The 23,886-nt window shown below is 46.1% G+C and overlaps 8 non-coding genes and 1 pseudogene across 8 annotated transcripts; all 9 read right to left on the bottom strand.

The window, feature by feature from the left end:
• Nucleotides 1-465: 465 nt before the first annotated feature.
• LOC130339461 (U2 spliceosomal RNA) lies at nucleotides 466-656 on the bottom strand. The gene has a single exon (XR_008879832.1). It is a non-coding gene; the product is annotated as a U2 spliceosomal RNA (small nuclear RNA).
• Nucleotides 657-2,740: 2,084 nt separating this feature from the next.
• LOC130339460 (U2 spliceosomal RNA) lies at nucleotides 2,741-2,931 on the bottom strand. Its single transcript, XR_008879831.1, has one exon. It is a non-coding gene; the product is annotated as a U2 spliceosomal RNA (small nuclear RNA).
• A 2,089-nt stretch (nucleotides 2,932-5,020) lies between these two features.
• On the bottom strand, nucleotides 5,021-5,211 carry LOC130339458 (U2 spliceosomal RNA). Its single transcript, XR_008879829.1, has one exon. It is a non-coding gene; the product is annotated as a U2 spliceosomal RNA (small nuclear RNA).
• Nucleotides 5,212-7,309: 2,098 nt separating this feature from the next.
• On the bottom strand, nucleotides 7,310-7,500 carry LOC130339457 (U2 spliceosomal RNA). Its single transcript, XR_008879828.1, has one exon. It is a non-coding gene; the product is annotated as a U2 spliceosomal RNA (small nuclear RNA).
• Nucleotides 7,501-9,599: 2,099 nt separating this feature from the next.
• LOC130339456 (U2 spliceosomal RNA) lies at nucleotides 9,600-9,790 on the bottom strand. Its single transcript, XR_008879827.1, has one exon. It is a non-coding gene; the product is annotated as a U2 spliceosomal RNA (small nuclear RNA).
• Nucleotides 9,791-11,893: 2,103 nt separating this feature from the next.
• Nucleotides 11,894-12,084, bottom strand: LOC130339455 (U2 spliceosomal RNA). Its single transcript, XR_008879826.1, has one exon. It is a non-coding gene; the product is annotated as a U2 spliceosomal RNA (small nuclear RNA).
• A 2,095-nt stretch (nucleotides 12,085-14,179) lies between these two features.
• Nucleotides 14,180-14,361, bottom strand: LOC130339491 (U2 spliceosomal RNA). Its single transcript, XR_008879859.1, has one exon. It is a non-coding gene; the product is annotated as a U2 spliceosomal RNA (small nuclear RNA).
• A 5,462-nt stretch (nucleotides 14,362-19,823) lies between these two features.
• Nucleotides 19,824-19,972, bottom strand: LOC130339504 (U2 spliceosomal RNA; annotated as a pseudogene).
• Nucleotides 19,973-22,063: 2,091 nt separating this feature from the next.
• Nucleotides 22,064-22,254, bottom strand: LOC130339487 (U2 spliceosomal RNA). The gene has a single exon (XR_008879855.1). It is a non-coding gene; the product is annotated as a U2 spliceosomal RNA (small nuclear RNA).
• Between the last annotated feature and the right edge of the window lie 1,632 nt (nucleotides 22,255-23,886).

The raw sequence follows: 23,886 nt of genomic DNA, 5'->3' as shown, positions 1-23,886 counted from the left end.
CCATGTTATGTTACATAGTTACATAGTTAGTACGGTCGAAAAAAGACATATGTCCATCACGTTCAACCAGGGAATTAAGGGGTAGGGGTGTGGCGCGATATTGGGGAAGGGATGAGATTTTATATTTCTTCATAAGCATTAATCTTATTTTGTCAATTAGGAACATTCAGCACCCACCCGCTATCAAGGCAGCTGCCTATCATGTCATGCCCTACCTGCACAGGTGTGCTGGCTACTCAAATGATCCAATTAAGGAGGCCATTTAGTCAGCAGCAGCAGAAGTCCTGTGCCTGGACGCTCCAACAGGGGCCAGACACAAGCAGAAGCAGAAGCAGCAGAAGCAGCAGCAGCACCACCTTTTGTTTATTGGCTGCAGCAGCAGCAAGGCCCACAGGGCTGGCTAGCTGGCTAGCCAGCAAGCAGGTAGCAATGAAAGTAGGAATCTTTCTTTTTAACCCTGTAAGGGGGTGGTGCACTGTACCCGAAGATACTGCCATATCGGGTCAATGCATAGGGCGACGGAAGCAAGCTTCGAAATCGGCCCCCGTTCTCAAAAATCCATTTAATATATGGTCCCCAGATAGGGGACGTATCAGATATTAAACTGATAAGAACAGATACTACACTTGATCTTAGCCAAAAGGCCGAGAAGCGATAACCGTGAAAGGGGTGGGCCCAACAAGGTCCCCTTCATGGGCACTATCACTGCTTGCTGTCAGGGAGGCTGCCAGACAATTTTCCATGCACACTCTGGGCTGGGGGGCAGTCAACCACCAGTACACACAGCAGAACCTAAACCCATACCATTATTGCTAAGCAGCAAGACAGGGGCCCATTGCACTCCCACGGGGCCTTTTTAAATGCAATCCATAACCCGGATTTGCCAGGAACCCTTCTTACTCCTCCTACTTGCATGTGACACTGGGCTTAGGATCTGCATAGGAAACACACACACAAGCACACACCTACCTTTGTTGCCTGCAGATGCCTCCTTGGCTGTCCCCAAACGGTATCAAACCAACACCCACGGGAAGCTGTAAGCATAGAGGACATGCCTGCACCCCATTGGACTTACCTGTGTGGGTTAAATCCGGGTTATTTGACAACCTATGGCGGTGATGGTTCTGCTCAGGCAGAGCAGTGCTGATGCTCCTCATAAAGCTGTCGCTGCTGTGAAGGTTCTAGGTGACATCACAAATCCCTTTGGTTACATACACAACAAAGCTGGGTTGTTGTTGTTTACACTCTGCAAGGCCTGTGGAAGTGAGTGACATCATAGCACTGTAGTTCTGAGGGTTCAAGATGGATGCAACAATCTCCTGTTGCTTCTATGAAGGCCGTAATAGACGACATCACCAAACAGCTCCATAGTCACATACACAGCAAAGGAGAGATGTTGTTTACACCTAGTAATGTCAGTGGTATTGAGTGACATCACAGCACAGTGCTAAGGCTCCTGGGCCTGGACACAGCAGCGGCTGCAATATCTCAACGGAGAATACGTTTATATCTATGTGTGTGTGTGCGCATATATATATATATATATATATATATATATATATATATATATATTTCTCCGCCGAAATCACTTTTAAACCCATTTCCACCTTTTTTTCCCTTCTCTTCCTCTTACTTTTTTTTCACGTTTTTTTACGTTTTTCTCCTTTTCGCCTCTTTTCTGGGCGTATTATTCTTCTTTTTTTTCGTCTAATGCATACCCCATCAGTGCAGCAATGCTTATTCAATACCGCCAGCAGATGGAGACACTGGGGGATAATTTTCTAAGGATTTATACTGATTTTTCCTGTCTGAATTTGTCGCACAGAAAGTTGCAGGCCAAATATGTGTGACATTTCTGCGACTTTAGCTTCTAGAGCATTTTTACAACATTATACATAGGTGCTGAATACATAAAAAGCGACTGTTCAGCGACAGACAAGTCGCATCGGCTGAAAGTAGGCCAGAATGTCAGTCCATGTTGGAGCAGGTTTAGATACAGTCTAAAGCATAGATCTCAAAGTCTGTGCACAGAATTTAGCAAGGGCCTCGCACCTTCTGATGCATCAGGTAGGTGCACAATAGCATAGCCTAACCCTCTGTACTTTGGTCTATATTGATGCGGGACATAGACAGCCAGCTGATGACCAATCCATTAGTGCAATGGATGGCTGGAAGCATTTGTCTTTGCCTTTGCAATACCACAGAAGCAATGCATGGTCAATGTACAGCAATGACACACCTGTGTGAACAGCCAGGAGACCCCCCCCCCCCCATGTTATGTTACATAGTTACATAGTTAGTACGGTCGAAAAAAGACATATGTCCATCACGTTCAACCAGGGAATTAAGGGGTAGGGGTGTGGCGCGATATTGGGGAAGGGATGAGATTTTATATTTCTTCATAAGCATTAATCTTATTTTGTCAATTAGGAACATTCAGCACCCACCCGCTATCAAGGCAGCTGCCTATCATGTCATGCCCTACCTGCACAGGTGTGCTGGCTACTCAAATGATCCAATTAAGGAGGCCATTTAGTCAGCAGCAGCAGAAGTCCTGTGCCTGGACGCTCCAACAGGGGCCAGACACAAGCAGAAGCAGAAGCAGAAGCAGCAGAAGCAGCAGCAGCACCACCTTTTGTTTATTGGCTGCAGCAGCAGCAAGGCCACAGGGCTGGCTAGCTGGCTAGCCAGCAAGCAGGTAGCAATGAAAGTAGGAATCTTTCTTTTTAACCCTGTAAGGGGGTGGTGCACTGTACCCGAAGATACTGCCATATCGGGTCAATGCATAGGGCGACGGAAGCAAGCTTCGAAATCGGCCCCCGTTCTCAAAAATCCATTTAATATATGGTCCCCAGATAGGGGACGTATCAGATATTAAACTGATAAGAACAGATACTACACTTGATCTTAGCCAAAAGGCCGAGAAGCGATAACCGTGAAAGGGGCGGGCCCAACAAGGTCCCCTTCATGGGCACTATCACTGCTTGCTGTCAGGGAGGCTGCCAGACAATTTTCCATGCACACTCTGGGCTGGGGGGCAGTCAACCACCAGTACACACAGCAGAACCTAAACCCATACCATTATTGCTAAGCAGCAAGACAGGGGCCCATTGCACTCCCACGGGGCCTTTTTAAATGCAATCCATAACCCGGATTTGCCAGGAACCCTTCTTACTCCTCCTACTTGCATGTGACACTGGGCTTAGGATCTGCATAGGAAACACACACACAAGCACACACCTACCTTTGTTGCCTGCAGATGCCTCCTTGGCTGTCCCCAAACGGTATCAAACCAACACCCACGGGAAGCTGTAAGCATAGAGGACATGCCTGCACCCCATTGGACTTACCTGTGTGGGTTAAATCCGGGTTATTTGACAACCTATGGCGGTGATGGTTCTGCTCAGGCAGAGCAGTGCTGATGCTCCTCATAAAGCTGTCGCTGCTGTGAAGGTTCTAGGTGACATCACAAATCCCTTTGGTTACATACACAACAAAGCTGGGTTGTTGTTGTTTACACTCTGCAAGGCCTGTGGAAGTGAGTGACATCATAGCACTGTAGTTCTGAGGGTTCAAGATGGATGCAACAATCTCCTGTTGCTTCTATGAAGGCCGTAATAGACGACATCACCAAACAGCTCCATAGTCACATACACAGCAAAGGAGAGATGTTGTTTACACCTAGTGATGTCAGTGGTATTGAGTGACATCACAGCACAGTGCTAAGGCTCCTGGGCCTGGACACAGCAGCGGCTGCAATATCTCAACGGAGAATACGTTTATATCTATGTGTGTGTGTGCGCATATATATATATATATATATATATATATATATATATATATATATTTCTCCGCCGAAATCACTTTTAAACCCATTTCCACCTTTTTTTCCCTTCTCTTCCTCTTACTTTTTTTTCACGTTTTTTTACGTTTTTCTCCTTTTCGCCTCTTTTCTGGGCGTATTATTCTTCTTTTTCTTCTTTTTTTTCGTCTAATGCATACCCCATCAGTGCAGCAATGCTTATTCAATACCGCCAGCAGATGGAGACACTGGGGGATAATTTTCTAAGGATTTATACTGATTTTTCCTGTCTGAATTTGTCGCACAGAAAGTTGCAGGCCAAATATGTGTGACATTTCTGCGACTTTAGCTTCTAGAGCATTTTTACAACATTATACATAGGTGCTGAATACATAAAAAGCGACTGTTCAGCGACAGACAAGTCGCATCGGCTGAAAGTAGGCCAGAATGTCAGTCCATGTTGGAGCAGGTTTAGATACAGTCTAAAGCATAGATCTCAAAGTCTGTGCACAGAATTTAGCAAGGGCCTCGCACCTTCTGATGCATCAGGTAGGTGCACAATAGCATAGCCTAACCCTCTGTACTTTGGTCTATATTGATGCGGGACATAGACAGCCAGCTGATGACCAATCCATTAGTGCAATGGATGGCTGGAAGCATTTGTCTTTGCCTTTGCAATACCACAGAAGCAATGCATGGTCAATGTACAGCAATGACACACCTGTGTGAACAGCCAGGAGACCCCCCCCCCCCCCATGTTATGTTACATAGTTACATAGTTAGTACGGTCGAAAAAAGACATATGTCCATCACGTTCAACCAGGGAATTAAGGGGTAGGGGTGTGGCGCGATATTGGGGAAGGGATGAGATTTTATATTTCTTCATAAGCATTAATCTTATTTTGTCAATTAGGAACATTCAGCACCCACCCGCTATCAAGGCAGCTGCCTATCATGTCATGCCCTACCTGCACAGGTGTGCTGGCTACTCAAATGATCCAATTAAGGAGGCCATTTAGTCAGCAGCAGCAGAAGTCCTGTGCCTGGACGCTCCAACAGGGGCCAGACACAAGCAGAAGCAGAAGCAGCAGAAGCAGCAGCAGCACCACCTTTTGTTTATTGGCTGCAGCAGCAGCAAGGCCCACAGGGCTGGCTAGCTGGCTAGCCAGCAAGCAGGTAGCAATGAAAGTAGGAATCTTTCTTTTTAACCCTGTAAGGGGGTGGTGCACTGTACCCGAAGATACTGCCATATCGGGTCAATGCATAGGGCGACGGAAGCAAGCTTCGAAATCGGCCCCCGTTCTCAAAAATCCATTTAATATATGGTCCCCAGATAGGGGACGTATCAGATATTAAACTGATAAGAACAGATACTACACTTGATCTTAGCCAAAAGGCCGAGAAGCGATAACCGTGAAAGGGGCGGGCCCAACAAGGTCCCCTTCATGGGCACTATCACTGCTTGCTGTCAGGGAGGCTGCCAGACAATTTTCCATGCACACTCTGGGCTGGGGGGCAGTCAACCACCAGTACACACAGCAGAACCTAAACCCATACCATTATTGCTAAGCAGCAAGACAGGGGCCCATTGCACTCCCACGGGGCCTTTTTAAATGCAATCCATAACCCGGATTTGCCAGGAACCCTTCTTACTCCTCCTACTTGCATGTGACACTGGGCTTAGGATCTGCATAGGAAACACACACACAAGCACACACCTACCTTTGTTGCCTGCAGATGCCTCCTTGGCTGTCCCCAAACGGTATCAAACCAACACCCACGGGAAGCTGTAAGCATAGAGGACATGCCTGCACCCCATTGGACTTACCTGTGTGGGTTAAATCCGGGTTATTTGACAACCTATGGCGGTGATGGTTCTGCTCAGGCAGAGCAGTGCTGATGCTCCTCATAAAGCTGTCGCTGCTGTGAAGGTTCTAGGTGACATCACAAATCCCTTTGGTTACATACACAACAAAGCTGGGTTGTTGTTGTTTACACTCTGCAAGGCCTGTGGAAGTGAGTGACATCATAGCACTGTAGTTCTGAGGGTTCAAGATGGATGCAACAATCTCCTGTTGCTTCTATGAAGGCCGTAATAGACGACATCACCAAACAGCTCCATAGTCACATACACAGCAAAGGAGAGATGTTGTTTACACCTAGTGATGTCAGTGGTATTGAGTGACATCACAGCACAGTGCTAAGGCTCCTGGGCCTGGACACAGCAGCGGCTGCAATATCTCAACGGAGAATACGTTTATATCTATGTGTGTGTGTGCGCATATATATATATATATATATATATATATATATATATATATATATATATATATTTCTCCGCCGAAATCACTTTTAAACCCATTTCCACCTTTTTTTCCCTTCTCTTCCTCTTACTTTTTTTTCACGTTTTTTTACGTTTTTCTCCTTTTCGCCTCTTTTCTGGGCGTATTATTCTTCTTTTTCTTCTTTTTTTTCGTCTAATGCATACCCCATCAGTGCAGCAATGCTTATTCAATACCGCCAGCAGATGGAGACACTGGGGGATAATTTTCTAAGGATTTATACTGATTTTTCCTGTCTGAATTTGTCGCACAGAAAGTTGCAGGCCAAATATGTGTGACATTTCTGCGACTTTAGCTTCTAGAGCATTTTTACAACATTATACATAGGTGCTGAATACATAAAAAGCGACTGTTCAGCGACAGACAAGTCGCATCGGCTGAAAGTAGGCCAGAATGTCAGTCCATGTTGGAGCAGGTTTAGATACAGTCTAAAGCATAGATCTCAAAGTCTGTGCACAGAATTTAGCAAGGGCCTCGCACCTTCTGATGCATCAGGTAGGTGCACAATAGCATAGCCTAACCCTCTGTACTTTGGTCTATATTGATGCGGGACATAGACAGCCAGCTGATGACCAATCCATTAGTGCAATGGATGGCTGGAAGCATTTGTCTTTGCCTTTGCAATACCACAGAAGCAATGCATGGTCAATGTACAGCAATGACACACCTGTGTGAACAGCCAGGAGACCCCCCCCCCCCCCCATGTTATGTTACATAGTTACATAGTTAGTACGGTCGAAAAAAGACATATGTCCATCACGTTCAACCAGGGAATTAAGGGGTAGGGGTGTGGCGCGATATTGGGGAAGGGATGAGATTTTATATTTCTTCATAAGCATTAATCTTATTTTGTCAATTAGGAACATTCAGCACCCACCCGCTATCAAGGCAGCTGCCTATCATGTCATGCCCTACCTGCACAGGTGTGCTGGCTACTCAAATGATCCAATTAAGGAGGCCATTTAGTCAGCAGCAGCAGAAGTCCTGTGCCTGGACGCTCCAACAGGGGCCAGACACAAGCAGAAGCAGAAGCAGCAGAAGCAGCAGCAGCACCACCTTTTGTTTATTGGCTGCAGCAGCAGCAAGGCCCACAGGGCTGGCTAGCTGGCTAGCCAGCAAGCAGGTAGCAATGAAAGTAGGAATCTTTCTTTTTAACCCTGTAAGGGGGTGGTGCACTGTACCCGAAGATACTGCCATATCGGGTCAATGCATAGGGCGACGGAAGCAAGCTTCGAAATCGGCCCCCGTTCTCAAAAATCCATTTAATATATGGTCCCCAGATAGGGGACGTATCAGATATTAAACTGATAAGAACAGATACTACACTTGATCTTAGCCAAAAGGCCGAGAAGCGATAACCGTGAAAGGGGCGGGCCCAACAAGGTCCCCTTCATGGGCACTATCACTGCTTGCTGTCAGGGAGGCTGTCAGACAATTTTCCATGCACACTCTGGGCTGGGGGGCAGTCAACCACCAGTACACACAGCAGAACCTAAACCCATACCATTATTGCTAAGCAGCAAGACAGGGGCCCATTGCACTCCCACGGGGCCTTTTTAAATGCAATCCATAACCCGGATTTGCCAGGAACCCTTCTTACTCCTCCTACTTGCATGTGACACTGGGCTTAGGATCTGCATAGGAAACACACACACAAGCACACACCTACCTTTGTTGCCTGCAGATGCCTCCTTGGCTGTCCCCAAACGGTATCAAACCAACACCCACGGGAAGCTGTAAGCATAGAGGACATGCCTGCACCCCATTGGACTTACCTGTGTGGGTTAAATCCGGGTTATTTGACAACCTATGGCGGTGATGGTTCTGCTCAGGCAGAGCAGTGCTGATGCTCCTCATAAAGCTGTCGCTGCTGTGAAGGTTCTAGGTGACATCACAAATCCCTTTGGTTACATACACAACAAAGCTGGGTTGTTGTTGTTTACACTCTGCAAGGCCTGTGGAAGTGAGTGACATCATAGCACTGTAGTTCTGAGGGTTCAAGATGGATGCAACAATCTCCTGTTGCTTCTATGAAGGCCGTAATAGACGACATCACCAAACAGCTCCATAGTCACATACACAGCAAAGGAGAGATGTTGTTTACACCTAGTGATGTCAGTGGTATTGAGTGACATCACAGCACAGTGCTAAGGCTCCTGGGCCTGGACACAGCAGCGGCTGCAATATCTCAACGGAGAATACGTTTATATCTATGTGTGTGTGTGCGCATATATATATATATATATATATATATATATATATATATATATATATATATATATTTCTCCGCCGAAATCACTTTTAAACCCATTTCCACCTTTTTTTCCCTTCTCTTCCTCTTACTTTTTTTTCACGTTTTTTTACGTTTTTCTCCTTTTCGCCTCTTTTCTGGGCGTATTATTCTTCTTTTTCTTCTTTTTTTTCGTCTAATGCATACCCCATCAGTGCAGCAATGCTTATTCAATACCGCCAGCAGATGGAGACACTGGGGGATAATTTTCTAAGGATTTATACTGATTTTTCCTGTCTGAATTTGTCGCACAGAAAGTTGCAGGCCAAATATGTGTGACATTTCTGCGACTTTAGCTTCTAGAGCATTTTTACAACATTATACATAGGTGCTGAATACATAAAAAGCGACTGTTCAGCGACAGACAAGTCGCATCGGCTGAAAGTAGGCCAGAATGTCAGTCCATGTTGGAGCAGGTTTAGATACAGTCTAAAGCATAGATCTCAAAGTCTGTGCACAGAATTTAGCAAGGGCCTCGCACCTTCTGATGCATCAGGTAGGTGCACTATAGCATAGCCTAACCCTCTGTACTTTGGTCTATATTGATGCGGGACATAGACAGCCAGCTGATGACCAATCCATTAGTGCAATGGATGGCTGGAAGCATTTGTCTTTGCCTTTGCAATACCACAGAAGCAATGCATGGTCAATGTACAGCAATGACACACCTGTGTGAACAGCCAGGAGACCCCCCCCCCCCCCATGTTATGTTACATAGTTACATAGTTAGTACGGTCGAAAAAAGACATATGTCCATCACGTTCAACCAGGGAATTAAGGGGTAGGGGTGTGGCGCGATATTGGGGAAGGGATGAGATTTTATATTTCTTCATAAGCATTAATCTTATTTTGTCAATTAGGAACATTCAGCACCCACCCGCTATCAAGGCAGCTGCCTATCATGTCATGCCCTACCTGCACAGGTGTGCTGGCTACTCAAATGATCCAATTAAGGAGGCCATTTAGTCAGCAGCAGCAGAAGTCCTGTGCCTGGACGCTCCAACAGGGGCCAGACACAAGCAGAAGCAGAAGCAGCAGAAGCAGCAGCAGCACCACCTTTTGTTTATTGGCTGCAGCAGCAGCAAGGCCCACAGGGCTGGCTAGCTGGCTAGCCAGCAAGCAGGTAGCAATGAAAGTAGGAATCTTTCTTTTTAACCCTGTAAGGGGGTGGTGCACTGTACCCGAAGATACTGCCATATCGGGTCAATGCATAGGGCGACGGAAGCAAGCTTCGAAATCGGCCCCCGTTCTCAAAAATCCATTTAATATATGGTCCCCAGATAGGGGACGTATCAGATATTAAACTGATAAGAACAGATACTACACTTGATCTTAGCCAAAAGGCCGAGAAGCGATAACCGTGAAAGGGGCGGGCCCAACAAGGTCCCCTTCATGGGCACTATCACTGCTTGCTGTCAGGGAGGCTGCCAGACAATTTTCCATGCACACTCTGGGCTGGGGGGCAGTCAACCACCAGTACACACAGCAGAACCTAAACCCATACCATTATTGCTAAGCAGCAAGACAGGGGCCCATTGCACTCCCACGGGGCCTTTTTAAATGCAATCCATAACCCGGATTTGCCAGGAACCCTTCTTACTCCTCCTACTTGCATGTGACACTGGGCTTAGGATCTGCATAGGAAACACACACACAAGCACACACCTACCTTTGTTGCCTGCAGATGCCTCCTTGGCTGTCCCCAAACGGTATCAAACCAACACCCACGGGAAGCTGTAAGCATAGAGGACATGCCTGCACCCCATTGGACTTACCTGTGTGGGTTAAATCCGGGTTATTTGACAACCTATGGCGGTGATGGTTCTGCTCAGGCAGAGCAGTGCTGATGCTCCTCATAAAGCTGTCGCTGCTGTGAAGGTTCTAGGTGACATCACAAATCCCTTTGGTTACATACACAACAAAGCTGGGTTGTTGTTGTTTACACTCTGCAAGGCCTGTGGAAGTGAGTGACATCATAGCACTGTAGTTCTGAGGGTTCAAGATGGATGCAACAAAATCTCCTGTTGCTTCTATGAAGGCCGTAATAGACGACATCACCAAACAGCTCCATAGTCACATACACAGCAAAGGAGAGATGTTGTTTACACCTAGTGATGTCAGTGGTATTGAGTGACATCACAGCACAGTGCTAAGGCTCCTGGGCCTGGACACAGCAGCGGCTGCAATATCTCAACGGAGAATACGTTTATATCTATGTGTGTGTGTGCGCATATATATATATATATATATATATATAATATATATATATATATATATATATATTCTCCGCCGAAATCACTTTTAAACCCATTTCCACCTTTTTTTCCCTTCTCTTCCTCTTACTTTTTTTTCACGTTTTTTTACGTTTTTCTCCTTTTCGCCTCTTTTCTGGGCGTATTATTCTTCTTTTTCTTCTTTTTTTTCGTCTAATGCATACCCCATCAGTGCAGCAATGCTTATTCAATACCGCCAGCAGATGGAGACACTGGGGGATAATTTTCTAAGGATTTATACTGATTTTTCCTGTCTGAATTTGTCGCACAGAAAGTTGCAGGCCAAATATGTGTGACATTTCTGCGACTTTAGCTTCTAGAGCATTTTTACAACATTATACATAGGTGCTGAATACATAAAAAGCGACTGTTCAGCGACAGACAAGTCGCATCGGCTGAAAGTAGGCCAGAATGTCAGTCCATGTTGGAGCAGGTTTAGATACAGTCTAAAGCATAGATCTCAAAGTCTGTGCACAGAATTTAGCAAGGGCCTCGCACCTTCTGATGCATCAGGTAGGTGCACAATAGCATAGCCTAACCCTCTGTACTTTGGTCTATATTGATGCGGGACATAGACAGCCAGCTGATGACCAATCCATTAGTGCAATGGATGGCTGGAAGCATTTGTCTTTGCCTTTGCAATACCACAGAAGCAATGCATGGTCAATGTACAGCAATGACACACCTGTGTGAACAGCCAGGAGACCCCCCCCCCCCATGTTATGTTACATAGTTACATAGTTAGTACGGTCGAAAAAAGACATATGTCCATCACGTTCAACCAGGGAATTAAGGGGTAGGGGTGTGGCGCGATATTGGGGAAGGGATGAGATTTTATATTTCTTCATAAGCATTAATCTTATTTTGTCAATTAGGAACATTCAGCACCCACCCGCTATCAAGGCAGCTGCCTATCATGTCATGCCCTACCTGCACAGGTGTGCTGGCTACTCAAATGATCCAATTAAGGAGGCCATTTAGTCAGCAGCAGCAGAAGTCCTGTGCCTGGACGCTCCAACAGGGGCCAGACACAAGCAGAAGCAGAAGCAGAAGCAGCAGAAGCAGCAGCAGCACCACCTTTTGTTTATTGGCTGCAGCAGCAGCAAGGCCCACAGGGCTGGCTAGCTGGCTAGCCAGCAAGCAGGTAGCAATGAAAGTAGGAATCTTTCTTTTTAACCCTGTAAGGGGGTGGTGCACTGTACCCGAAGATACTGCCATATCGGGTCAATGCATAGGGCGACGGAAGCAAGCTTCGAAATCGGCCCCCGTTCTCAAAAATCCATTTAATATATGGTCCCCAGATAGGGGACGTATCAGATATTAAACTGATAAGAACAGATACTACACTTGATCTTAGCCAAAAGGCCGAGAAGCGATAACCGTGAAAGGGGCGGGCCCAACAAGGTCCCCTTCATGGGCACTATCACTGCTTGCTGTCAGGGAGGCTGCCAGACAATTTTCCATGCACACTCTGGGCTGGGGGGCAGTCAACCACCAGTACACACAGCAGAACCTAAACCCATACCATTATTGCTAAGCAGCAAGACAGGGGCCCATTGCACTCCCACGGGGCCTTTTTAAATGCAATCCATAACCCGGATTTGCCAGGAACCCTTCTTACTCCTCCTACTTGCATGTGACACTGGGCTTAGGATCTGCATAGGAAACACACACACAAGCACACACCTACCTTTGTTGCCTGCAGATGCCTCCTTGGCTGTCCCCAAACGGTATCAAACCAACACCCACGGGAAGCTGTAAGCATAGAGGACATGCCTGCACCCCATTGGACTTACCTGTGTGGGTTAAATCCGGGTTATTTGACAACCTATGGCGGTGATGGTTCTGCTCAGGCAGAGCAGTGCTGATGCTCCTCATAAAGCTGTCGCTGCTGTGAAGGTTCTAGGTGACATCACAAATCCCTTTGGTTACATACACAACAAAGCTGGGTTGTTGTTGTTTACACTCTGCAAGGCCTGTGGAAGTGAGTGACATCATAGCACTGTAGTTCTGAGGGTTCAAGATGGATGCAACAATCTCCTGTTGCTTCTATGAAGGCCGTAATAGACGACATCACCAAACAGCTCCATAGTCACATACACAGCAAAGGAGAGATGTTGTTTACACCTAGTGATGTCAGTGGTATTGAGTGACATCACAGCACAGTGCTAAGGCTCCTGGGCCTGGACACAGCAGCGGCTGCAATATCTCAACGGAGAATACGTTTATATCTATGTGTGTGTGTGCGCATATATATATATATATTATATATATATATATATATATATATATATATTTCTCCGCCGAAATCACTTTTAAACCCATTTCCACCTTTTTTTCCCTTCTCTTCCTCTTACTTTTTTTTCACGTTTTTTTACGTTTTTCTCCTTTTCGCCTCTTTTCTGGGCGTATTATTCTTCTTTTTCTTCTTTTTTTTCGTCTAATGCATACCCCATCAGTGCAGCAATGCTTATTCAATACCGCCAGCAGATGGAGACACTGGGGGATAATTTTCTAAGGATTTATACTGATTTTTCCTGTCTGAATTTGTCGCACAGAAAGTTGCAGGCCAAATATGTGTGACATTTCTGCGACTTTAGCTTCTAGAGCATTTTTACAACATTATACATAGGTGCTGAATACATAAAAAGCGACTGTTCAGCGACAGACAAGTCGCATCGGCTGAAAGTAGGCCAGAATGTCAGTCCATGTTGGAGCAGGTTTAGATACAGTCTAAAGCATAGATCTCAAAGTCTGTGCACAGAATTTAGCAAGGGCCTCGCACCTTCTGATGCATCAGGTAGGTGCACAATAGCATAGCCTAACCCTCTGTACTTTGGTCTATATTGATGCGGGACATAGACAGCCAGCTGATGACCAATCCATTAGTGCAATGGATGGCTGGAAGCATTTGTCTTTGCCTTTGCAATACCACAGAAGCAATGCATGGTCAATGTACAGCAATGACACACCCTGTGTGAACAGCCAGGAGACCCCCCCCCCCCCCCATGTTATGTTACATAGTTACATAGTTAGTACGGTTGAAAAAAGACATATGTCCATCACGTTCAACCAGGGAATTAAGGGGTAGGGGTGTGGCGCGATATTGGGGAAGGGATGAGATTTTATATTTCTTCATAAGCATTAATCTTATTTTGTCAATTAGGAACATTCAGCACCCACCCGCTATCAAGGCAGCTGCCTATCATGTCAATGCCCTACCTGCACAGGTGTGCTGGCTACTCAAATGATCCAATTAAGGAGGCCATTTAGTCAGCAGCAGCAGAAGTCCTGTGCCTGGACGCTCCAACAGGGGCCAGACACAAGCAGAAGCAGAAGCAGCAGAAGCAGCAGCAGCACCACCTTTTGTTTATTGGCTGCAGCAGCAGCAAGGCCCACAGGGCTGGCTAGCTGGCTAGCCAGCAAGCAGGTAGCAATGAAAGTAGGAATCTTTCTTTTTAACCCTGTAAGGGGGTGGTGCACTGTACCCGAAGATACTGCCATATCGGGTCAATGCATAGGGCGACGGAAGCAAGCTTCGAAATCGGCCCCCGTTCTCAAAATCCATTTAATATATGGTCCCCAGATAGGGGACGTATCAGATATTAAACTGATAAGAACAGATAAGGTTTCAACAAAATTTTATGAATAAATAAGAAACCATACAGAATTTAAATGCAAAATAATAAAAGGTTCACAAAGTTTTAAAATACAAATAATAAAACCAGTAATAAAAGGAGAAAAAATAGAAATGGCAGGATAAAACATTATACAAATGTCATAAAACCTGATTATATTGTTATTTCGTTCCATAGAGGCAGACACCACATGGATGCTGCCTCGCTGGCCCCCAACTGTTTCTTGTCTCTTAGGTAATAGATGTACATCTCACTCAGGGCCAGCTTTATACAGTTTTTAACATCAATAAAATCATGTTTAAAAAGTAAGATGTTCCTAACTTTCCAGATGGCATTTTTAAAAACAATTAATAATCATCCAGCAGATCATCTGCTGTTTAAAATTGGGGCAGTTAAAAAGACCGTAAAAGACACATTCGTGATTAAAATCTTTTAGGCCCGCAGGCCCACTTCAAAAGTGGGCCTACCTTCCTCCAAAGCTCCCGTGCAAAAGGGCAGTTCCAAAATATGTGCAGCACCGTTTCGTCCACTCCGCAGCCATCTCTCGGGCACTTGGCTCTCGCCCACCAGTCCTCGCCTGTGCTGGAACTCACGAGTAGGGAGGCACTGGTGGGACGATTGCCCAGGCAAGATCCCTGTGTACATTCGCCAGAAACTTCCCGTACACGTTCCGCCATACCTTTTTGGATCTTGCCTGTGTGAAATTGGACACTGCCAGGGTAACCTCACTCCGCCTGAGGACCTTTGATACCTTTCTCTGGTCCCCCCAGTATGTCAGGCTCCAAATCTTGGAGACCTAGGAGCCTGACTGTCTTTTCCAACACCCACATAATGTTTTGGGGACACAGAAGCACCGGAGCGTTCAGAGGGATGCGCAACCATCTTTTAAAAACCATGCCCGCAGCGTACCTTAAAAGCAGCTAAAAATGCCATCGGATTTAATAATTTTAAAACAGAAACAGAAATACTTTATGTAAAAGAAAGTAAAAAGGTTAGGAACATCTTTCCCGCCATTATCTTTACTTTTGTACATAAAATCACGCTTTAATTTCTCCATTTTGAACCCCATAAAAAAGTAAAAACAATTCTAGTTACTTTTTTAATGTATAAAATAGATGGAGGAAATACCATGGCAATGTATAGCATAATAGGGAGTAAAACCATCTTTATTATTAAAATCTTCCCCTCCATGGTAAGGTTTCTAAGATTCCACATTAAAATCTTCTTCTCCATCTTAGCTATAGCTGAATCCCAGTTAGGGCTCCCATCATTGACCTGGTTAAAAACAATACCTAAAACTTTAATTTGATCCTGTTGCATTGTGACTCCTGGGGTGATGGATGAATCCCAGGAGCCAATATAAAAACAGTCACATTTATCTGTGTTTAGCTTAAAACCAGAGACCTCGCAGAAATAGCTGGTGTTCCCTCAATGCCCCCCTCATGGATGGAGAGTCCGGGCACAGTATGGTGACATCATCCATGTACCCCAACACCTTTAGATGGGTCCCTCCTCCACCAGGTATCGGTACGCCTCTTACTACCCGGTCTTTCCTGAGGAGGGCCATCAGTGGTTCGATTGCGCAAATAAAAAGGAGTGGGGACAGGGGGCAGCCCTGTTTGACACCTGATAAAAGAGGAACACCGCTGGTTAAAAAGCCATTAACAGAGACTTGACTAAACAGGATCGGTATAAAAGCATGATTCGGCTTAAAATCGTTTCAGGCACTGCCATCTTTTTAAGAACTAAAAACAGGTATTCATGGGAGACCCTATCAAAGGCTTTTTCAAAGTCTAAGGATAAAATTGCTACAGTTTGATTTCTATCCTTAAAATACCATAAAACATCTCTTAAAATATTTAGGGATTCAGCTATAGACCAGACCTTCCAGGTACCCCACAAACCTGATTTGGGTGAATTAATTTATGAATAAAAGGTTTAAAACGGACAGCTAATAACTTGGCTAAAACTTTATAATCGACATTTAAAAGTGTGATGGGGCGCCAATTTTTTAGCATATCCTTTTCACCTTTTTTAAAAAGTAATGATACAATCCCCCTCCTCCAGGAAGGGGGAAGTTCATTAACAATAAAAGTTTCTTTATACAATAAAACCATATCATCCTTTAAAATATCCCAAAAAGCTAAATAAAATTCGATGGGTAAACCATCTTCCCCAGGGGCCTTCCCACTAGAAAAACTTTTAAAAACAAATAAAAGTTCATCTAAGTTAAGATCACGGGATAAAACCTCCTGGTCTAAAACATCTAGCTTAAAATCAAGGGAATTAAGAACATGTTCTAAAAAGGATGGATTAAGATCTTTCTTATTAAAAAGAAGCTGGTAGAAGTTAAAAACTGCATCTAACATGCCTTTTGGAGTGGATTCACCCTCAAGGTTTTGGATGATATCCCTCCTATTCATCACTTTTTTAAAAAAGAAACGGGAACATTTCTCGCCCTCCTCCAGGTGCTGCACATGCGAGTTAAAAATGATTTGTTTCCCTTTCTTTTCTATGGCATGTTTTATTTCAGTTTTAAGGTTTAAAATATCATTTTCTACATCCATACCAGCTTCTTTCAATTTAAAAAGTACATTTAAACGCATGTTAAGAACATAAAACCACTGTTTTTCCATTTTTGCCTTCTTCTTACCTGCTTTGATAAAAAAAAATCTGATTTTAGATTTGGTGCCCTCCCACCAGTGCAGCATAGGCTCGTGGGGTTTTCTTTGTGATTGCCAGCACTGGTAGGTCCGCACAAACTCCTCTTTTATCTCAGGGTCCTCTAGGAGTGTGGTGTTTAATCTCCAGAGGCCCCTTTTTGCTTTTTGCTCCCCCTCTAGCTCCAGGCCCACCAAGAGGAGCTTATGATCAGAGAAGATATTCTGCTCGAGCGTGCATTTCAGGGGTTTAAGCTAGAGGAAAAAATAAAATCGATTCTGGAGCTCACTCTTCCATTGGACCATGTGGCGCCCGGGTCCTCCGGCAAGAGATCCTTCCAGCAATCTTTCAAATTAAAATCATCAATAAAATTTTTAAGCAGGTAAGAAGTGCGGTCTTTACGATTAATATCCCCACCCTGCCGGTGTTCCCCATCACGTATGCAGTTAAAATCACCTCCCACCAGCAGGGGGGAAGACCCAACACAAAACAGTGGTAAAATTTCAAATAGTTCTGCCCGCTCCTGTTTATCAGGAGGGGCATACACATTTAAAACACGAATTAAAAGTCCATTAAAATATAGATGAATTAAAAGAGCTCTGCCAGGCACAATCTCAGTTACTGTATGAATAGAAAAGGACTGGCCTCGGCAGAGCAGCCCAACACCCACAGAACGACAGTCATTTGCACCGGACCATATGGATGGGCCCAGCTTCCAGTCTTCTTTTAAGTCTTTATAGTCCATTTTACTAGGGATTCCACATTCTTGTAGCAGGCAAAGGTCAAAGTCACATGTCTCTAGATAAGAAAATAAAGCAGCCCTGCGATCAGGGCTCTTTAAGGACCTCACATTGAGTGAGGCAATTTTTACAGGGATAGGCATAGTTTATGGAGAGTCCGTGCTTGGAGAATCAAAGTCAATAATAAGCTGCGTACCGTCATCCCCCGCCTGCGGGGTCATCAGCTCCTTGATGTTCTGAGGGTCGGAGCTTGAGATCGATGATGCCCCGACCCTGAGCTCGCTCTCGTCCGAACTACGGCATGCCGCTTTCCTTTGAATGTCTTCCTCTTCTTCTTCTCTTTGTCTTTTAAATGTCACACTGCTGTCCATATCCTCTGTGTTGCTCTCACTCGATGTAATCTCTGGCCCCCGGCTGATGGATCTGCGTCTTCTTTCATCATTTGACGACTGGAACTGCTGCACAGGGGCCTGTGAGGCCTCTTTTCCGGAACCTTTGCCGCTACCTTGGGAAGTTTTCATCGCTTGTTCCCCAGCAAGCGTTGCTGAGGACTGTTGCTCCAACTTCCCCATCGATCGACGATGGCCAGTTTTACCCACCGGGTCCACTGCTGGCGGGGCAGCAAACCCTGGTTTGGCGCCACTTGTCTTCTTGGCCCTGTCCTGTATAGGCGGAGTAACAGGACCGGGCTCAGACCTGGCCACCTGGCTCCCCTTCCGGCGGGCTTTCACCGGGGCCTCTTCGTCCGGAGCAGGGCGACCCTGGGCCAAGCCAGTACCTGGCTTATGCTGTAATTTTGGGTCCACCTTTGCCCCCACCGAGGCCCGTCGGCTGCCACCCGCCACAGGTGAGCCCCCTTCAGAAGTTTCGGCGGGCTCTTGAGCCAGGTAGGAAGTCGATCGACGTCTTTCAATTTCCCGGGCAGTAAACTCGATCACCCGCCCGGGCTTCGTGGAATCCCCATGGCCTCCCCCTAGCACTACCACCGGTGGGCCCCCCGATGGAGCACCAGAGGTCTTGGGCCTGGACCCATCAGTACCTGCCATCTGGGGTTTGGGCATCTTAAAAAAGGACGTCTTTTGTCCTGTCCCCTCTTTGGGTGGGCCCAGCCTTGACCCACCCATCGTAGTTTTTGCTTTATGGGGACAGGAATTAAAATCGTGATTTTCCTCTCCGCAGAGGTTGCACCTTATCGAATGGCTACATCTTGAGGCTATGTGACCTTCTTGGCCACACCTATTGCAGCGAATCACACGCTCCGCGCCGCAGGTCTCCTGGGTGTGGCCAAACCTCAAGCAATTTCGGCAATACATAGGCATTTGAGGATAGAACAGGAAGCCCCGAACTCTCCCGATGGCAAAATTTGGGGGCGGATGGCAAAGACCCCCAATACCACCGGGATCCTTACGGAGCTTGACCCAGAACTTCCTCTTGCCGTTCCAGAACCGCACGGAGTTCAAGATTTTGTTTGCGAACCGCACCTCTTCGCAGTATCGCCGAAGAAAAGTGGCTATATCCTCCGTGGTCACATGAGGGCTGTGCATAGCCACCACCAACGGTATATGTTCCTCACCATAGAGGAACTGGAACGAAAGACCGTCGAGTCGATCGTCCCTCTGGTCCGCACCAGACAAGGTTGCATAGATGTTATCGCAACACGCCGTGGCCGTGAAGGTGACGGTATACAGGCCACGGCTTTCCTGGTCATTTAGACACAGGATGTCCTCCCTATTGAGGCGGAAGTAGTCAAGAAGAATCACCTCCGCAATGAAGCGGAGGTTCTTCAACTGACGATGGCTCTCCGACACCTCTATGCGGATGGTATTTCGCATCGACATTTCCCCAGAGGGGAAAGCCCAGGAGAACGGCATCTTCCACACCCAGGGACTAAGCCCCTTCCCCAATAGCAGCAGGGGCTCGGAATCCCGCTATAAAAGCGGAACCCTTACCCAAGGCAGAGGTCGGGGGTACCCTAGGTGCTTCCGAAGCTACAGGTAACGCTCAACGTACCGAAAATGCCTTCTGAGACACAAGGTCCCAGAGACAGGGGGATCGCAACCCGTTGTCTGTGGACTAAGCCCGCTCCCCAATAGCAGCAAGGGGGTGAAGTCGCTCCGTAAGGAGAGACAATCCCCCAAGGCCGAGAAGCGGGGTACCACAGACACCTTCCGACCAGACCAAATGCAGATACTACACTTGATCTTAGCCAAAAGGCCGAGAAGCGATAACCGTGAAAGGGGCGGGCCCAACAAGGTCCCCTTCATGGGCACTATCACTGCTTGCTGTCAGGGAGGCTGCCAGACAATTTTCCATGCACACTCTGGGCTGGGGGGCAGTCAACCACCAGTACACACAGCAGAACCTAAACCCATACCATTATTGCTAAGCAGCAAGACAGGGGCCCATTGCACTCCCACGGGGCCTTTTTAAATGCAATCCATAACCCGGATTTGCCAGGAACCCTTCTTACTCCTCCTACTTGCATGTGACACTGGGCTTAGGATCTGCATAGGAAACACACACACAAGCACACACCTACCTTTGTTGCCTGCAGATGCCTCCTTGGCTGTCCCCAAACGGTATCAAACCAACACCCACGGGAAGCTGTAAGCATAGAGGACATGCCTGCACCCCATTGGACTTACCTGTGTGGGTTAAATCCGGGTTATTTGACAACCTATGGCGGTGATGGTTCTGCTCAGGCAGAGCAGTGCTGATGCTCCTCATAAAGCTGTCGCTGCTGTGAAGGTTCTAGGTGACATCACAAATCCCTTTGGTTACATACACAACAAAGCTGGGTTGTTGTTGTTTACACTCTGCAAGGCCTGTGGAAGTGAGTGACATCATAGCACTGTAGTTCTGAGGGTTCAAGATGGATGCAACAATCTCCTGTTGCTTCTATGAAGGCCGTAATAGACGACATCACCAAACAGCTCCATAGTCACATACACAGCAAAGGAGAGATGTTGTTTACACCTAGTGATGTCAGTGGTATTGAGTGACATCACAGCACAGTGCTAAGGCTCCTGGGCCTGGACACAGCAGCGGCTGCAATATCTCAACGGAGAATACGTTTATATCTATGTGTGTGTGTGCGCATATATATATATATATATATATATATATATATATATATATATATATTTCTCCGCCGAAATCACTTTTAAACCCATTTCCACCTTTTTTTCCCTTCTCTTCCTCTTACTTTTTTTTCACGTTTTTTTACGTTTTTCTCCTTTTCGCCTCTTTTCTGGGCGTATTATTCTTCTTTTTCTTCTTTTTTTTCGTCTAATGCATACCCCATCAGTGCAGCAATGCTTATTCAATACCGCCAGCAGATGGAGACACTGGGGGATAATTTTCTAAGGATTTATACTGATTTTTCCTGTCTGAATTTGTCGCACAGAAAGTTGCAGGCCAAATATGTGTGACATTTCTGCGACTTTAGCTTCTAGAGCATTTTTACAACATTATACATAGGTGCTGAATACATAAAAAGCGACTGTTCAGCGACAGACAAGTCGCATCGGCTGAAAGTAGGCCAGAATGTCAGTCCATGTTGGAGCAGGTTTAGATACAGTCTAAAGCATAGATCTCAAAGTCTGTGCACAGAATTTAGCAAGGGCCTCGCACCTTCTGATGCATCAGGTAGGTGCACAATAGCATAGCCTAACCCTCTGTACTTTGGTCTATATTGATGCGGGACATAGACAGCCAGCTGATGACCAATCCATTAGTGCAATGGATGGCTGGAAGCATTTGTCTTTGCCTTTGCAATACCACAGAAGCAATGCATGGTCAATGTACAGCAATGACACACCTGTGTGAACAGCCAGGAGACCCCCCCCCCCCCCATGTTATGTTACATAGTTACATAGTTAGTACGGTCGAAAAAAGACATATGTCCATCACGTTCAACCAGGGAATTAAGGGGTAGGGGTGTGGCGCGATATTGGGGAAGGGATGAGATTTTATATTTCTTCATAAGCATTAATCTTATTTTGTCAATTAGGAACATTCAGCACCCACCCGCTATCAAGGCAGCTGCCTATCATGTCATGCCCTACCTGCACAGGTGTGCTGGCTACTCAAATGATCCAATTAAGGAGGCCATTTAGTCAGCAGCAGCAGAAGTCCTGTGCCTGGACGCTCCAACAGGGGCCAGACACAAGCAGAAGCAGAAGCAGCAGAAGCAGCAGCAGCACCACCTTTTGTTTATTGGCTGCAGCAGCAGCAAGGCCCACAGGGCTGGCTAGCTGGCTAGCCAGCAAGCAGGTAGCAATGAAAGTAGGAATCTTTCTTTTTAACCCTGTAAGGGGGTGGTGCACTGTACCCGAAGATACTGCCATATCGGGTCAATGCATAGGGCGACGGAAGCAAGCTTCGAAATCGGCCCCCGTTCTCAAAAATCCATTTAATATATGGTCCCCAGATAGGGGACGCATCAGATATTAAACTGATAAGAACAGATACTACACTTGATCTTAGCCAAAAGGCCGAGAAGCGATAACCGTGAAAGGGGCGGGCCCAACAAGGTCCCCTTCATGGGCACTATCACTGCTTGCTGTCAGGGAGGCTGCCAGACAATTTTCCATGCACACTCTGGGCTGGGGGGCAGTCAACCACCAGTACACACAGCAGAACCTAAACCCATACCATTATTGCTAAGCAGCAAGACAGGGGCCCATTGCACTCCCACGGGGCCTTTTTAAATGCAATCCATAACCCGGATTTGCCAGGAACCCTTCTTACTCCTCCTACTTGCATGTGACACTGGGCTTAGGATCTGCATAGGAAACACACACACAAGCACACACCTACCTTTGTTGCCTGCAGATGCCTCCTTGGCTGTCCCCAAACGGTATCAAACCAACACCCACGGGAAGCTGTAAGCATAGAGGACATGCCTGCACCCCATTGGACTTACCTGTGTGGGTTAAATCCGGGTTATTTGACAACCTATGGCGGTGATGGTTCTGCTCAGGCAGAGCAGTGCTGATGCTCCTCATAAAGCTGTCGCTGCTGTGAAGGTTCTAGGTGACATCACAAATCCCTTTGGTTACATACACAACAAAGCTGGGTTGTTGTTGTTTACACTCTGCAAGGCCTGTGGAAGTGAGTGACATCATAGCACTGTAGTTCTGAGGGTTCAAGATGGATGCAACAATCTCCTGTTGCTTCTATGAAGGCCGTAATAGACGACATCACCAAACAGCTCCATAGTCACATACACAGCAAAGGAGAGATGTTGTTTACACCTAGTGATGTCAGTGGTATTGAGTGACATCACAGCACAGTGCTAAGGCTCCTGGGCCTGGACACAGCAGCGGCTGCAATATCTCAACGGAGAATACGTTTATATCTATGTGTGTGTGTGCGCATATATATATATATATATATATATATATATATATATATATATATATATATATTTCTCCGCCGAAATCACTTTTAAACCCATTTCCACCTTTTTTTCCCTTCTCTTCCTCTTACTTTTTTTTCACGTTTTTTTACGTTTTTCTCCTTTTCGCCTCTTTTCTGGGCGTATTATTCTTCTTTTTCTTCTTTTTTTTCGTCTAATGCATACCCCATCAGTGCAGCAATGCTTATTCAATACCGCCAGCAGATGGAGACACTGGGGGATAATTTTCTAAGGATTTATACTGATTTTTCCTGTCTGAATTTGTCGCACAGAAAGTTGCAGGCCAAATATGTGTGACATTTCTGCGACTTTAGCTTCTAGAGCATTTTTACAACATTATACATAGGTGCTGAATACATAAAAAGCGACTGTTCAGCGACAGACAAGTCGCATCGGCTGAAAGTAGGCCAGAATGTCAGTCCATGTTGGAGCAGGTTTAGATACAGTCTAAAGCATAGATCTCAAAGTCTGTGCACAGAATTTAGCAAGGGCCTCGCACCTTCTGATGCATCAGGTAGGTGCACAATAGCATAGCCTAACCCTTCTGTACTTTGGTCTATATTGATGCGGGACATAGACAGCCAGCTGATGACCAATCCATTAGTGCAATGGATGGCTGGAAGCATTTGTCTTTGCCTTTGCAATACCACAGAAGCAATGCATGGTCAATGTACAGCAATGACACACCTGTGTGAACAGCCAGGAGACCCCCCCCCCC

This window comes from Hyla sarda, unplaced genomic scaffold (genome assembly GCF_029499605.1).
Source record: "Hyla sarda isolate aHylSar1 unplaced genomic scaffold, aHylSar1.hap1 scaffold_544, whole genome shotgun sequence".
Lineage (NCBI taxonomy): Eukaryota > Metazoa > Chordata > Amphibia > Anura > Hylidae > Hyla > Hyla sarda.
This window is presented reverse-complemented; position numbering and strand designations above follow the sequence as displayed.